Raw genomic sequence first — 14,720 nt, 5'->3', positions numbered from 1 at the left:
CTTTCTGTGGTGTCGCTCAGACGCCCGACTGCGGCATGCTTGTGGTTTATTTATTCCTTTATAAGCCCTTTATGTGATGTCGCTCAGACGTCCGACTATGGCATGCACTGCCTTTATTTTCTGTTATAAGCCCTTTATGTGGTGTCGCCTTGATGCCCGACTGCGGCATTATTATTCTTGCAGTTTCCTCTCGAGGAGTCATTCAGACCCTCGTTTGGCACCCAGTACTATTATTCTTGCAGTTTCCTCTCGAGGAGTCATTCGGACCCTCGTTTGGCACCCAGTATTTTACCTTGGATTATATTTTTTTTACCACATGTGTGCATCATGGTTTTTCTTACATTTCGTGACAGACATATGATCACATAATAATCCGGAACGTGTTTGATATATTATACCCGTTTTCTTAATGTTTGCGAGTACATTCAAACGTACTCACTGGCTTGTCCCTGGCTATTGTCTTGGCCAGATTTTCGCGCATGGAGATAAGCATCGCGGTGACAGCCTCGGAGCCTATGTGTTGACGATAGCAACCTCGCGAAGATAGGAGTTATCCTGGTCAGCTGTTCTTGTGGGAAATGGAGTCCCATAGACGCAGATGTATCCAACCGCTTCCGCCCTCAACCATTAGAAACCAAATGTAGTACCCCTAGGCCACAATGGTCTTGTACTACATATTTTTGTACCTTGCTTGGAATTCTTGTATCAAGTTGGTGCCTCATCAGCTAACGGTAATCCTGGGGCTGGTGAGCACAAAGGCCGTTTTTCTGGGGAATTATTATCCCAAAAATTCGGTCGTGACAGACTTGGTATCAGAGCCAGGCTGACCATTGGCTAACCCTATCTTAGCCAGTCAATAAACCTAGGTTAACCAGACCACCAGACCTTAGCCTAACCCCGGTCAAGCTTCCCGCGTAAGATAGCCCCACAGTGACCCGACGCCTTTCGGCGGACGGTGCCCAACCTATCAGCCTAGCCCATCGCTCACGCGCCAGTGACCGACACCCAACCCGTCTCTATCGCAAGAGTGCGGAGGAAGACTCCGTCCCCTTTTCCTATAAAAAGGGCACGCTAGTCATAGCATAGCACAGCCTCTTCCCCCAAAACCAAGCCACGATGCCTGGTCCCATTGTTCATAATGAGACCACAGCGACCAACCTGGGAGGTTTTGTGACCGTGCTCGCAAACCTCACCCGCCGTGCCTACGCGTTAGAAGAGCCTCCTGAGTATGTTGTGTACCAGGGACCCATGTACGGTGAGAGCCGTCAGTACTGGGCCACTGTGCACATCTACGGTAGGGGTCTGTCGCCAGAACGCCCCTACCGGTTCACTGGCAGGACAACTTCCTTTGAGCCGCAAGCCATCCAACTGGCAGCCTGAGAAGCTATAGTTCAACTCCGGCACTTGTCGCCCAGAGTTAAGTGTCGCTCGTTCTACTACTACCCCAGTCGTGACGGGTATGGTAGGCCGCCCCAGGTTGCCAACGGAGACCACGAGACAGATCCTGCGCTGTTGCATCTGGTGCGCTATGTAAGCGCACTAGAGCAACTGTTCGATCAGGTCACCCTTGATCTGATCGCAGCTCATGGAGAACTGGTTCGCCGGGCCCCGGCAAGGAGAGAAGCGGAGCCCGACACCGACAACCCAGTCGTGCTGTTCGGACACCCGATCGATCCCTTGAGGTCTGCGCCAGCCATCAATCAGAGTGCTTTGGTGACCCCAGAAGCGCTTCGTCGTCTTTTGGGAACCCATTCCAACGGGATTGTGGCCAACAACCCCCGTGATGGTCATCGCCACTTCCCCGACCCTGCAGCCCCTCAGCCTCGACCAGCAGATCCCGACGGTGAGAACCGTGGAGAAGCATCGGCGTCTGCGAGGCCAGCCCACTTAGACATTAACGTAGTAGACTAAGTCGCTCGAGTTGTATCGAGCCTTAGTTTTTCCTACGCTTTGTAATGGTATGGTCTTGTATCACTTTTATTGCATGCTGTCTGCTTGAACGCTCCTATTTTTGGAGTAGTAACTATGCATGTGTACGTTAGCGTACAGTTGCATTTTTAAATTTCGGGCGCAGCTACCAAGACCAACCCCGACGGCACCCACAGTAATGCGTCACATTTATGTGATATGTATATCTGTGGCTTTGACCCGAGAACAGGATCGACAACCCGTTACCCTTCACCCTGGTGGATAGCCCAACTCCGGTACTACATAAAGGCCACTTCGTGACCTTGCCAAGTACTTCTCACCCGGTGCACTACTCCCACAGCCATTCCTTTGCCATGCCGACCCCCAGTATCTATCTGAGAACCCCAGACGCAACCCCGGGCAGCTTTGTCAAATTATTGTGGGACTTTACCTGCAGTACCATGAGTGCCACCCGTCCACCCCAGTACGAGTTGCTCAAATCGAGGATCACTCCATCCACCTCAAAATATTGGGCAGTGGTGCACATCCCTCCCGCCTACCCAAACCAAGATCCCACGAAAGTCTCCTTCGTGGGGAAATCCATGCCGACTCCACATATGGCCATAGAAGTTGCTGCGTACGAGGCGCTCACTCGTCTTCGATTCGCGGTACCCTATGCCAGCGAGCGAGGATACTATTATTTTCCGAGTCGTGCAGCACCCGGAGAAGTGGCATCTTTTCCCGGTGGACGTATTGAGAGAGATCCAGTGCTGGCCAACCTTGCCCAGTACGTTATCGCTCAGGAGCGTTTAACTCAGCGGGTAATGGGTTATCTCCAGAGCCTCGCTGATTTAAATCCTCGGATCGCTATTGGCAGACCACTGAGGCCTGACCAGGAGAGGCGCATTCATCGACTGGTCAACCCGCTTCCCCCGATAGAAGAAGAGTGTGCCCCAGCACCAGAGGCGTTTTCTCAGGACCCTGTCTTTTTGCCTTTTTCCTTGTAAACGCCTTCGCTGTATTTATTATCCCAGTATTTTTTTGTGTGGTAGCGTGTTCGTAAATTTTGTGCGACGGATCCGTTTTTCTTTAATTTCGGTTATGTGAGCAGTTTTACTGATGTTAGTTTTATTTTATTTATTTTTGTCTCTCGCAGCATGTTTTTGAGGAGATTTCTTTCCCCGAGTCACTGCCACGTATATATTTTCACGACATAGATCTTTATTCACGCAGCATCGCAACAGCAGACTCACGACAACAACCACTCGACCTCGGGCACTACTGCAAATCCTTGAGCACATTTTTTTGCACCTATCTAACCACACTCGAGGACACCACAGTCTCAGTGAGAGAGATTTGTGAGTGACCATTCAGGCACGAGTTGCCCCAACACATCGACAGCTGTTAGTGCTCAGTGCCGCGCCTAATCCACGTGATCACCGCCGCCGCGAAGAGCTAACACTCGAGCGGCAGTATGTTGATGCTGCTCCCACCGTCAATCAGTACACGGGAGAAACAGGTAGCTCGCCTTTCTGTCGCGAGGGTGGCGTCCAACACCAATGCATAAGAGCCGGGAGACGGCATCACCTCTGGGTGATCGGCCCGGCTCCAGCTGATAGGCTTCTTAGACCAATGCATAAACTCTGGGTTGTTAGAGGCGACCGCGTTGACTTCTTGGTGTTGTCGGCGCCGACTGCGCCTGTCTTTAGTTTGGCTTGTAAAGATGACGTAGGAGGCATGCTCGTCTGGGAACTCGTCTTGAATGGCTCCGACTTCTGGTCGAGCAGCCGGCTGCTGAGGGGCTGGGGGCGGCTGGCCAGCAGGTGGAGGCGGCTCCAGCCCCTCGCCTTTGGAGATTCGCGTGAGCCAATGACACTTCCAGGTCATCTGGTTGGACGGCTTCGTGCCGCTGTGGAACTTGCAGGGGGCATCAAGGGTTTGCTCGTAGGAGAAAGCCGGCTGCCAAGCCGGCCTGCCGCCCTTCTGCTTCTTGGGCATGGGCCGCCCTTCAGGTTGTTCGTCTTTGACTGTGGCTACTTGCCGACTGGTGGAAGGCTGCGTAGGGGCCTTGCGCTTGTTGTCGTTTGGGTACGGGCGTCGATGGGAGCCACCAGCCGGCGTCTTGGGAGCCAGAGCGAGCACCTTTCCAGAGGCATCCACTCGAAGCTCAGTCTTCATTGAAGAGTCGGCCGTGGCCTACTTGTCCTCTATGATCAGCAGCTCATCGAGGGTAGTCGGCTCATCATAGAGGAGCCGGTGCTTGAGGAGGGTGTCCTCTCGGCACCCGGCGGTGAAGTACTCTATGGCTTGAACCTTGTGCACTCCTTCGCAGGAGTTGTGGAGCTCGGCCCAACGCATGAGGTAGTCGTGAGTTGATTCGCTGGGCCCTTGGACGCACAAGGAGAGCTAGCGGGTCTTGGGAGGCCGCTTGTATGTGCTGGTGAAATTGCGGATGAAGACTTCTGTGAAGTCTAGCCAATTGTTGATGCTGTAGGGCTTGAGGCTGTTCAACCAGGTGCGTGCCATGCCTTGAAGCATGAGCGGGACGTACTTCACGGCAACACGCCTGTTGCCATTTGCTATGCGGACTGCGGTGGAGTAATCGATCAACCAGTCTTCTGGCTTCACGGAGCCGTTGTATTTTGGCGTGTCTCTTGGGAGTGAGAACCCTTTGGGGAAGGGCTCGTCGCGGATGCGGGGGCCAAAGCAAGGCGGGCCGACATCGTCTTCTTCTTCTAGCGCCAGGGATCGCACTAGGCAGTCGATCCGATGGCGGGCATCATTCTCGCCGACTCCTTCGCGGTGGCCTAGTCGGCCACCGAGAGTCGGATGCGTAACGGGCGGCGGGGTGGGATATTTCTCCCCACGAGGCGGGGGAGGAGGCGGACTGCCTCGTCGTTCCACATCTCGGGGGCGGCCTTCTGCGTCGCGATCGATGGTGAGCCGAGTCCGACTGCGGCTAGCAGCCAGCTCCTTGTCTTTTCTCGCGCGGGCGCCGCCTGCAGTCGGCGTCCGGGATGTCGCGTCCTGCTCTCGGCGTGGGGGAGGACTTTCAGCGCGGGCGCAGGCTTCATGCCGCTCTGCGGCAGCATCGATCAGCTGCTGGATGTGTCTAGTCATGTAGGGGATCTCGTCGGCCCCTAGCCCGTTCAGCTCGTCTACGGCCGCCTGAGCGGCACGTAGGTTCTCGAGTGGCGTGGCGTAGACTGGGCGGTCTACTCCCAGCATGCTGGCGATGGCCGCGCCGTGCTTCTTGACGACGCCGGCTCGGCTCGGCCCGTCAGGAGTCGGTGTAGCAAAGGTGGCGTGGTCGACTTCGTGCTGTTGAGCCTCAGTGAGGCATCTCATGGATGCTATCTTCTGGCCCTCCGCGATGAGGGCCAGGCGGCGTGCCTCCAGTGTCACAGCGTCGGCGTCGGCCGGGATGGGGGCGGACAGGTCGTGTAGCGCTGCTTGTAGGGCGTCGTGGGTGTTCTCGCCTGAGGCGGTGCCGTGGCTGATGACCAGCACCTCGGTGACAGCGCTGCTGCCACTGTCGGCTCGAGGAAGAGGGTCGTGGATGATCACCACGTTGGTGGGGAAGGCGTCAAGCGATGCCGTGTCGGAGTCGACAGGCATCGGGTCGGTGGAGCCGACCGACTCCAAATCCGCAACAGGCTCGCTGGAGACGTGAAGCTGGTCGAGGAGGCTAATAAGGCGGCTCTCGGGGCAGTCTGTGCCCGCATCGGACGCAGGCTCGTCGGAGATGCGAGCCTCGCCAAGAAGACCGGCGAGGCAGCTCGCCGCGCAGGCGTCGTCGACGCCTTGCAGCGCATCGGGGCAAGCGCCATCGGGCGTGCCGGGCTGGCTACGCTCGCTAGGAAGGAAAATGGTTCCCGTCCAGAACAGGTCTCCGGATGACGGTGCACCTGGCCCCATGGTGGGCGCCAAATGTCGGGTGGTAGGTGCGACATATGCCAACGGGTGGCTTATCATTGTGGGAGCCAGTAAGACATCGCCGGTGCCTGGAAACGGGATAAGGCGAAGACATGCACGCCGGCGAATCTTACCCAGGTTCGGGGCTCTCCGTGGAGATAACACCTCTAGTCCTGCTCTGCGGGGTCTCCGCATGATCACTAGATCAACACAAGTGGCTACAAGAGGCTCCTAGAGCTGTTCGGCTAGAGGAAGAAGAAGGGCAAGGCTAGCTCTCCTCTTCTCTCTATGAAGTGTCTAAAACTCTAAGAGATCAACCCTTTGCATGGGTGCCCTGGGGGTTTATATAGGCCTACCCCCCAGGGGTACAATGCTAATCCGGCTGGATGTGGGTCCTGGCCATCGGTGTCTGTATCCGTCGGCTTCTCCGCCGGCCGCTAGGGCCCGCCGGCTGCCGGCCTCTTAGCCGACAGGGCAGCCCCACTGCCTGGGGGTCTTGTCGGCGGCCGGTTACTGTAGCCTCGCCCCTGATGACGAGGGCGTTGCCGAGGTAAGCATGGCTATAGTGCCGCCGTCTGGCGGGCTCTCATTGTAGCCTTACCTCGTCTTGTCTCCTTAATGATGCACATACTTCGAGGGAGTGAGGTAGCCGGCTATTGGGAGCCGGCTACACCCAGGCCGTCTGGGGGAGGCTTGGCCGCCTTCGAGCGTCTCTCAGGCTGAAGGGGCCCGCTGCCCGTGGGCCGTACTGACAGCTTGTCGTGGGGGGTGTCATGGTCAACATGGCAACAGTGCCGCGCCGGACGGGGGATGGCCGACCCGTACGGCGCACTGTGGCCATGCGTGCTCCGGGATTCGGGGGCGGCAGGCTCTACTGTAGCCACGCCCCGTCTCATCGCCGTTATGAGGGTGCAGACTTTGAGGGGGGGAACGCCTGGCCGCCTGCCAGGAGCCGACCTTCTCATAGCCGGCTGCTGGGAGTCGACCCCTTTCGCCAGGGCCAGCATAGCCTTGCCGCCTTCCGGAAGCCGGCCGGTGGGCCAGCCGGCCATAGGAAGGCGGTCTTGTGTCTTGGACGCTTGAGGGCTTGTTCTGCCTAACAATTTTTGAAGAGCCAAGGGGAGCCGGATCGGCTACCCATGGTTATTTACTCCGACATGCATGCAACGGGATTTGCAAACTTCAACACAAGCATTTCTCAAATTCACAACTACTCAACTAGCATGACTTTGATATTATTACCTCCATATCTCAAAACAATCATCAAGCATCAAACTTCTCTTAGTATTCAACACACTCATAAGAAACTTTTTACTAATCTTGAATACCTAGCATATTTGGATTGTTTAAGCAAATTGCCATGCTATTTAAGACTCTCAAAATAATCTAAGTGAAGCATGAGAGATCAATAGTTTCTATAAAACAAATCCACCACCGTGCTCTAAAAGATATAAGTGAAGTGCTAGAGCAAAACTATATAACTTAACAGATATAAGTGAAGCACATAGAGTATTCTAATAATTTCCAAATCATGTATGGCTCTCTCAAAAGGTGTGTACATCACGGATGATTGTGGTAAACTAAAAAGCAAAGACTCAAATCATACAATACTGTCGGAGTAAATAACCACGGGTAGCCTAGCCGGCTCCCCCTGGCTCTTCAAAAATTGTTAGGCAGAACAAGCCCTCAAGCGTCCAAGACACATGATCGCCTTCCTATGGCCGGCTGGCCTACCGGCCGGCTTCTGGAAGGCGGCAAGGCTATACTAGCCCTCGCGAAAAGGGCCAACTCCCAGTAGTTGGCTATGAGAAGGCCGGCTCCTGGCAGGCGGCCAGGCGTCCCCCCTCAAAGTCTACACCCCCATAACGGCGATGAGACAGGGCGTGGCTACAGTAGAGCCTACCACCCCCGAATCCCGGAGCACGCATGGCCACAGTGCGCCGTCCGGCGCAGCACTGTTGCCATGTTGACCATGATGCCACCCACGACAGGCTGTCAGTACGGCCCGTAGGTGGCGGGCCCCGCCAGCCAGAGAGACACCCGAAGGCGGCCAAGCCTCCCCCAGTCGGCCTGGGACGTAGCCGGCCCCCTTCAGCCGGCTACCTCCCTCCCTCGAAGTATGTGCACCATTAAGGAGACAAGACGAGGTAAGGCTACAGTGAGAGCCCTCCAGGCGGTGGCACTGTAGCCATGCTTACCCCGGCAAAACCCTCGTCATCCGGGGCGAGGCTACAGTAACCAGCCGCCGACAAGACCCCCAGGCGGTGGGGCCGGCCTATTGGCCAAGGGGCCGGCAGCCGGCGGGACACACCAGTCGGCGGGCCCCAGCGGCCGGCGGAGAAGCCGGCGGATACAGACACTGACGGCATGGACCCGCATCCAGCCGGATTACCATTGTACCCCTGGGGGTAGGGCTATATAAACCCCCCAGGGCACCCATGCAAAGGGTTGATCTCTTAGAGTTTTAGACACCACATAGAGAGAAGAGGAGAGCTAGCCTTGCCCTTCTTCTTCCTCTAGCCAAACAGCTCAAGGAGCCACTTGTAGCCACTTGTGTTGATCTAGTGATCATGCGGAGACCCCGCAGAGCTGGACTAGGGGTGTTATCTCCACGGAGAGCCCCGAACCTGGATAAGATTCGCCGGTGTGCATGTCTTCGCCTTATCCCGTTTCCAGGAACCGGCGATGTCTTACTGGCTCCCACAATGATAAGCCACCCGTTGGCATATGTCGCACCTACCACCCGACATTTGGCGCCCACCATGGGGCCAGGTGCACCGTCGTCCGGAAACCTGTTCTGGACGGGAACCCTTTTCCTTCCCAGCGAGCGTAGCCAGCCCGGCACGCCCGATGGCGCTTGCCCCGACGCGCTGCATGGCGTCGACGACGCCTGCGCGGCGAGCTGCCTCGCCGATCTTCTTGGCGAGGCTTGCATCTCCGACGAGCCTGCGTCTGACGCGGGCACAGACTGCCCCGAGAGCCGCCTCTTCAGCCTCCTTGACCAGCTTCACGTCTCCAGCGAGCCTGCTGTGGATTTGGAGTTGGTCGGCTCCACCGACCCAATGCTTGTCGACTCCGACACGGCATCGCTTGACGCCTTCCCCACCAACATTGTGATCATCGACGACCCTCTTCCTCGAGCCGACAGTGGCGGCAGCACTGTCACTGAGGTGCTGGTCATCAGCCACGGCGCTGCCTCAGGCGGGAACACCCACGACGCCCTACAAGCGGTGCTACACGACCTGTCCGCCCCCATCCCGGCCGACGCCGACGCCGAGACACTGGAGGCATGCCGCCTCGCCCTCATCGCGGAGGGCCATAAGATAGCATCCATGAGACGCCTCACTGAGGCTCACCAGCGCGAAGTCGACCGCGCCGCCTTTGGTACGCCGCCTCCTGGTGGGCCGAGCCAAGCCGGCATCGTCAAGAAGCGCGACGCGGCCATCGCCAGCATGCTGGGAGCAGACCGCCCAGTCTACGCCACGCCACTCGAGATCCTACGTGCCCCTCAGGCGGCCGTACACGAGCTGAATGGGCTGGAGGCCGACAAGCTCCCCTACATGACTAGACGCATCCAACAGCTGATCGACGCGGCCGCAGAGCGGCATGAAGCCAGCGCCCGCGCTGAAAGTCCTCCCCCACGCCGAGAACACGGCGCGACATCCCGGACGCCGACTGCTGGCGGCGCCCGCGCGAGAGAAGACAAGGAGCCGACTGCTAGCCGTAGTCGGACTCGGCTCACCATCGAGCGCGACGCAGAAGGCCGCCCCCGAGCTGTGGAACGACGAGGCAATCCGCCTCCTCCCCCGCCTCGTGGGGAGAGATATCCCACCCCGCCGCATGTTACGCATCCGACTCTCGGCGGCCGACTAGGCCACCGCGAAGGAGTCGGCGAGAATGATGCCCACCACCGGATCGACCGCCTAGCGCGATCCCTGGCGCTAGAAGAAGAAGATGATGTCGGCCCGCCTTGCTTTGGCCCCCGCATCCGCAACGAGCCCTTCCCCAAAGGGTTCTCACTCCCAAGAGACACGCCAAAATACAACGGCTCCATGAAGCCGGAAGACTGGTTGATTGATTACTCCACCACAGTCCGCATAGCAAACGGCAATAGGCGCGTTGCCGTGAAGTACGTCCCCCTCATGCTTCAAGGCACGACACGTGCCTGGTTGAACAGCCTCAAGCCCTACAGCGTCAACAGCTGGCTAGACTTCACTGAAGTCTTCATCCGCAATTTCACCAACACATACAAGCGGCCTCCCAAGCCCCGCCAGCTCTCCTTGTGCGTCCAAGGGCCCATCGAATCAACTCGCGACTACCTTACGCGTTGGGCCGAGCTCCGCAACTCCTGCGAAGCGGTGCACGAGGTTCAAGCCATAGAGTACTTCAGCGCCGGGTGCCGAGAGGTCACCCTCCTCAAGCACCGGCTCCTCGGTGACGAGCCGACTACCCTCGACTAGCTGCTGATCATAGCAGACAAGTACGCCACGGCCGACTCTTCAATGAAGACTGAGTTTCGAGTGGATGCCTCTGGAAAGGTGCTCACTCCGGCTCCCAAGACGCCGGCTGGTGACTCTAATCGACGCCCGTACCCAAACAACAACAAGCGCAAGGCCCCTATGCTGCCTTCCACCAGTTGGCAAGTAGCCACAGTCGAAGACGAACAACCTGAAGGGCGGCCCATGCCCAAGAAGCAGAAGGGCGGCAGGCCGGCTTGGCAGCCGGCTTTCTCCTACGAGCAAACCCTTGATGCCCCCTGCAAGTTCCACAGCGGCACGAAGCCGTCCAACCACACGACTTGGAAGTGTCTTTGGCTCACGCGAATCTCCAAAGGCGAAGGGCTGGTGCCGCCTCCACCTGCTGGCCAGCCACCTCCAGCCCCTCAGCAGCGGGCTGCTCGACCAGCAGTCGAAGCCATTCAAGACGAGTTCCCGGACGAGCATGCCGCCTACGTCGTCTTTACAAGCCAAACTAAAGACAGGCGCAGTCGGCGCCGACAACACCAAGAAGTCAACGCGGTCGCCTCTAACAACCCAGAGTTTATGCATTGGTCTGAGAAGCCTATCAGCTGGAGCCGGGCCGATCACCCAGAGGTGATGCCGTCTCCCGGCTCTTATGCATTGGTGTTGGACGCCACCCTTGCGACAGAAAGGCGAGCTGCCCGTTTCTCCCGTGTACTGATTGACGGTGGGAGCAGCATCAACATACTGTACCGTGACACCATGGAGAAGCTGAACATCAAGACGAAGCAACTCATGCCAAGCCAGACTGTGTTCCATGGCATCGTACCCGGCCTGTCCTGCTCACCAATCGGCAAGATCAAGATAGATGTTCTCTTCGGAGACAAGGATCACTTCCGCCGAGAAGCAGTCTGGTTTGAAGTGGTGGTTCTAGAGAGCCCTTACCACGTGTTGCTTGGCCGACCTGCCCTGGCCAAGTTCATGGATGTGTGTCACGCCCACGATGCGACTATATCTCCCACGTGTCGAGGCACGACTTAGAGGCATAACCGCATTGTGGTTTTGTCGCAAGAAGGGTCATCTTCACACAATCCCATGTAATGAACAAGAATGGGATAACGAGAGTTGGCTTACAATCGCCACTTCACACAATACATAAATATTTCATACATCATCCAAAAACCACACATAGACCGACTACGGTCAAATCCAAATGAAATAAGATAACCCCAAATGCTAGATCCCCGATCGTCCCAACTGGGCTCCACTACTGATCATCAGGAAAAGAAACATCGTGTAGGAATAAGATAACCCCAAATGCTAGACCACGTTCCTCATCGAACTCCCACTTGAGCTCGGTTGCGTCATCTGCACTGGCATCGTCGGCACCTGCAACTGTTTTGGTAGAATCTGTGAGTCACGAGGACTCAGCAATCTCACACCCGCGAGATCAAGACTATTTAAGCTTATAGGAAAGGATGGTGTAAAGGTGGAGCTGCAGCAGGCACTAAGCATATATGGTGGCTAACATACGTAAATGAGAGCGAGAAGAGAGGCAACGCAACGGTCGCGAAGCTAGAAATGATCAAGAAGTGATCCCGAAATTACTTACGTTCATGCATAACTCAAACCGTGTTCACTTCCCGGACTCCGCCGAGAAGAGACCATCATGACACACACGGTTGATGTATTTAAATTAAGTCGAGTGACAAGTTCTCTACAACCGGACATTAACAAATTCCCATCTGCCTCATAACCGCGGGCACGGCTTTCGAAAGATAATACCCTGTAGGGGTGTCCCAACTTAGCCCATTATAAGCTCTCACGGTCAACGAAGGATAAACCTTCTCCCAGGAAGACCCGATCAGTCTCGGAATCCCGGTCTACAAGACATTTCGACAATGGTAAAACAGGACCAGCAAAGCCACCCGAATGTGCCGACAAATCCCGATAGGAGCTGCACATATCTCGTTCTCAGGGCACACCGGATGTGCAGTCCGTACAACTAAAACCAGGCCTCAAGTTTCCCCGAGGTGGCGCTGCAAAGGACTCTAGTTTGGACCAGCACTCAGAGGAACACTGGCCCGGGGGTTTAAATAAAGATGACCCTCGGGCTCGCGAAAACCCAAGGGAAAAGGCTTAGGTGGCAAATGGTAAAACCAAGGTTGGGCCTTGCTGGAGGAGTTTTATTCAAGGCGAACTGTCAAGGGGGTCCCATAAATCACCCAACCGCGTAAGGAACGCAAACTCAAGGAACATAAAACTGGTATGACGGAAACTAAGGCGGCAAGAGTGGAACAAAACACCAGGCATAAGGCCGAGCCTTCCACCCTTCACCAAATATATAGATGCATTAATTAAATAAGGGATATTGTGATATTCCAAAATATCCATGTTCGAACATGGAACCAACTTCAACTTCACCTGCAACTAGCAACGCTATAAGAAGGGCTGAGCAAAAGCGGTAACTTAGCCAAACAACGGTTTGCTAGGAAAGGATGGTTAGAGGATTGACATGGCAAATATGGGAGGCATGATATAGCAAGTGGTAGGTAGCGCAGCATGGCAAATAGAGCGAACAACTAGCAAAACAAAGATAGAAGTGATTTCGAGGGTATGGTCATCTTGCCTACAAGGTTCTCAGAGTTGTCGAAAGCTTGATCCTCGTAAGCGTACTCAACAGGTTCCTCGTAAGCGTACTCGTCTCCCGGCTCTACCCAAAACAAGAACACAAGCAACAGAACCACAATCAATCACGAGAAATGCACAAGCAACATGATGCAAAACATGTATGATATGCGAGATATGGTATGCGATGCATATGCGTGCTCTGGAAGAAAAATGATGAACAAGGCAGGAACTTTGCAAACCAAGCATGCCACTAGAAAGATGAGATGATTTCGGTCGAAATCGATATAAAGATCACCGGAAACGGATGCACGGTTTGCAAATGGCAAGCAAAACAAGAATGACACGAATTTGTGATTAACAGCATGATAGCACTTAGAATACATCAAGAAACTATGCTACATCACTCCAACATAGCAACAAAGCATATGGAAGTAATATAAAGGAGATGCTTGGCAAAAGATGAACACTGAGCTACGGCGGGATCACAACATAACAGGTTCAAACACGCATGGCAAAAGTGCAAAAGATAACAGGTTCACAGACTTGGAGAAATTACTGGACATGGCAGAAACAGTATCAGGTAACAATGTTCAGAGCACGAAATCAACATGCTATAGGAACTTAACATAGCAAAACAATACATGGCATGAATCTACTAAATGCATAGAACAAAAGTCCCTTACTGACCATAAGCCAAAAAGGGCCAGAAGATATGATGGCAACCATGTAAACATAGCAAGTTTCGTTAACAGGTTCCAGACTTGGCAGAAAACAGAGCATGGCAGAAACAGAATTATAAAGGTCTCTTGGTGAGCTTGATTAAGTCACCACAAACCAATGCATGACAAAACCAGCATACCTACCGCAAGATGGCATGTTTATGAAGCCATCCATGGCAAGAAAAAATACATAGCATGTATGAAACAACTACAACAAGCTTGGCAAATTTGAATAACACGTAAACATTCTGCCAGAAATATTTTCCAGCAAAAGTAGAGCAAGATTAAGACATGCTATGGCACTCCATAATTGCAAACAAGGGCATGACTAGATAGAGCACAACTATATCTACAGAACATCCTTACTGCACATCACTACTGCATATAATTGCAAAAGGAGTATGGATCTCTCTGTAGCCACATGGATACATAGCAACAAAATAACAGCAGTCGCAGACTTAGCAAAACTACTAAGTCCCTGATATTAGAAACATCACGAAGCCTAGTTTGCATGCTTGTGCTAGTCACCACAGAGATCAAAAAAATACATGGCATACACCTCTGTAAAGATGGCATGGTATACATCAAAACACATGTAGAGCTCATACTCATAAGGTGCACAGATTAAATGCAACAAAAATAACAAATCCTCAAGTTCTGATAAGTAACAGCAGTTAACAGCAACTAGCACTCTTGCACCAGGGATTTGGGCATCAAGATGGACTCGAATGAACATGATGCATTGGAACAAAATGTAGAGCATCTTGAGGTGAACATTTCGATATATTACACGCACGAAACGGAGCTATATGCAGAGAGTTATGATGCGATGAACATGAGCATATATTGCAAAAATATAAGGACTTAGAAGATTTCGGGGGAGGAAGAAAAAGTCAACCGTAGGGATTCTCTGGATCCAGATCGGATCGAGGCCGGCGTGCGAGCTCGCCGGAGCTTCGGCCGGAGAGGGAGGAGGGGCGGGGCCCGTCGGGGCTCGGCGGAGAGGAGGCGCCGGCGTCGGTGCGGGACGGCGGCGTGGCGTCGGCGTGGACGCGCGGCGACGATCGGAGGACAGCGGGCGGCGACG

Source organism: Triticum aestivum, chromosome 5D (genome assembly GCF_018294505.1).
Source record: "Triticum aestivum cultivar Chinese Spring chromosome 5D, IWGSC CS RefSeq v2.1, whole genome shotgun sequence".
NCBI lineage: Eukaryota > Viridiplantae > Streptophyta > Magnoliopsida > Poales > Poaceae > Triticum > Triticum aestivum.
The sequence above is the reverse complement of the archived record's forward strand: the minus strand, read 5'-3'. Positions refer to the sequence as shown.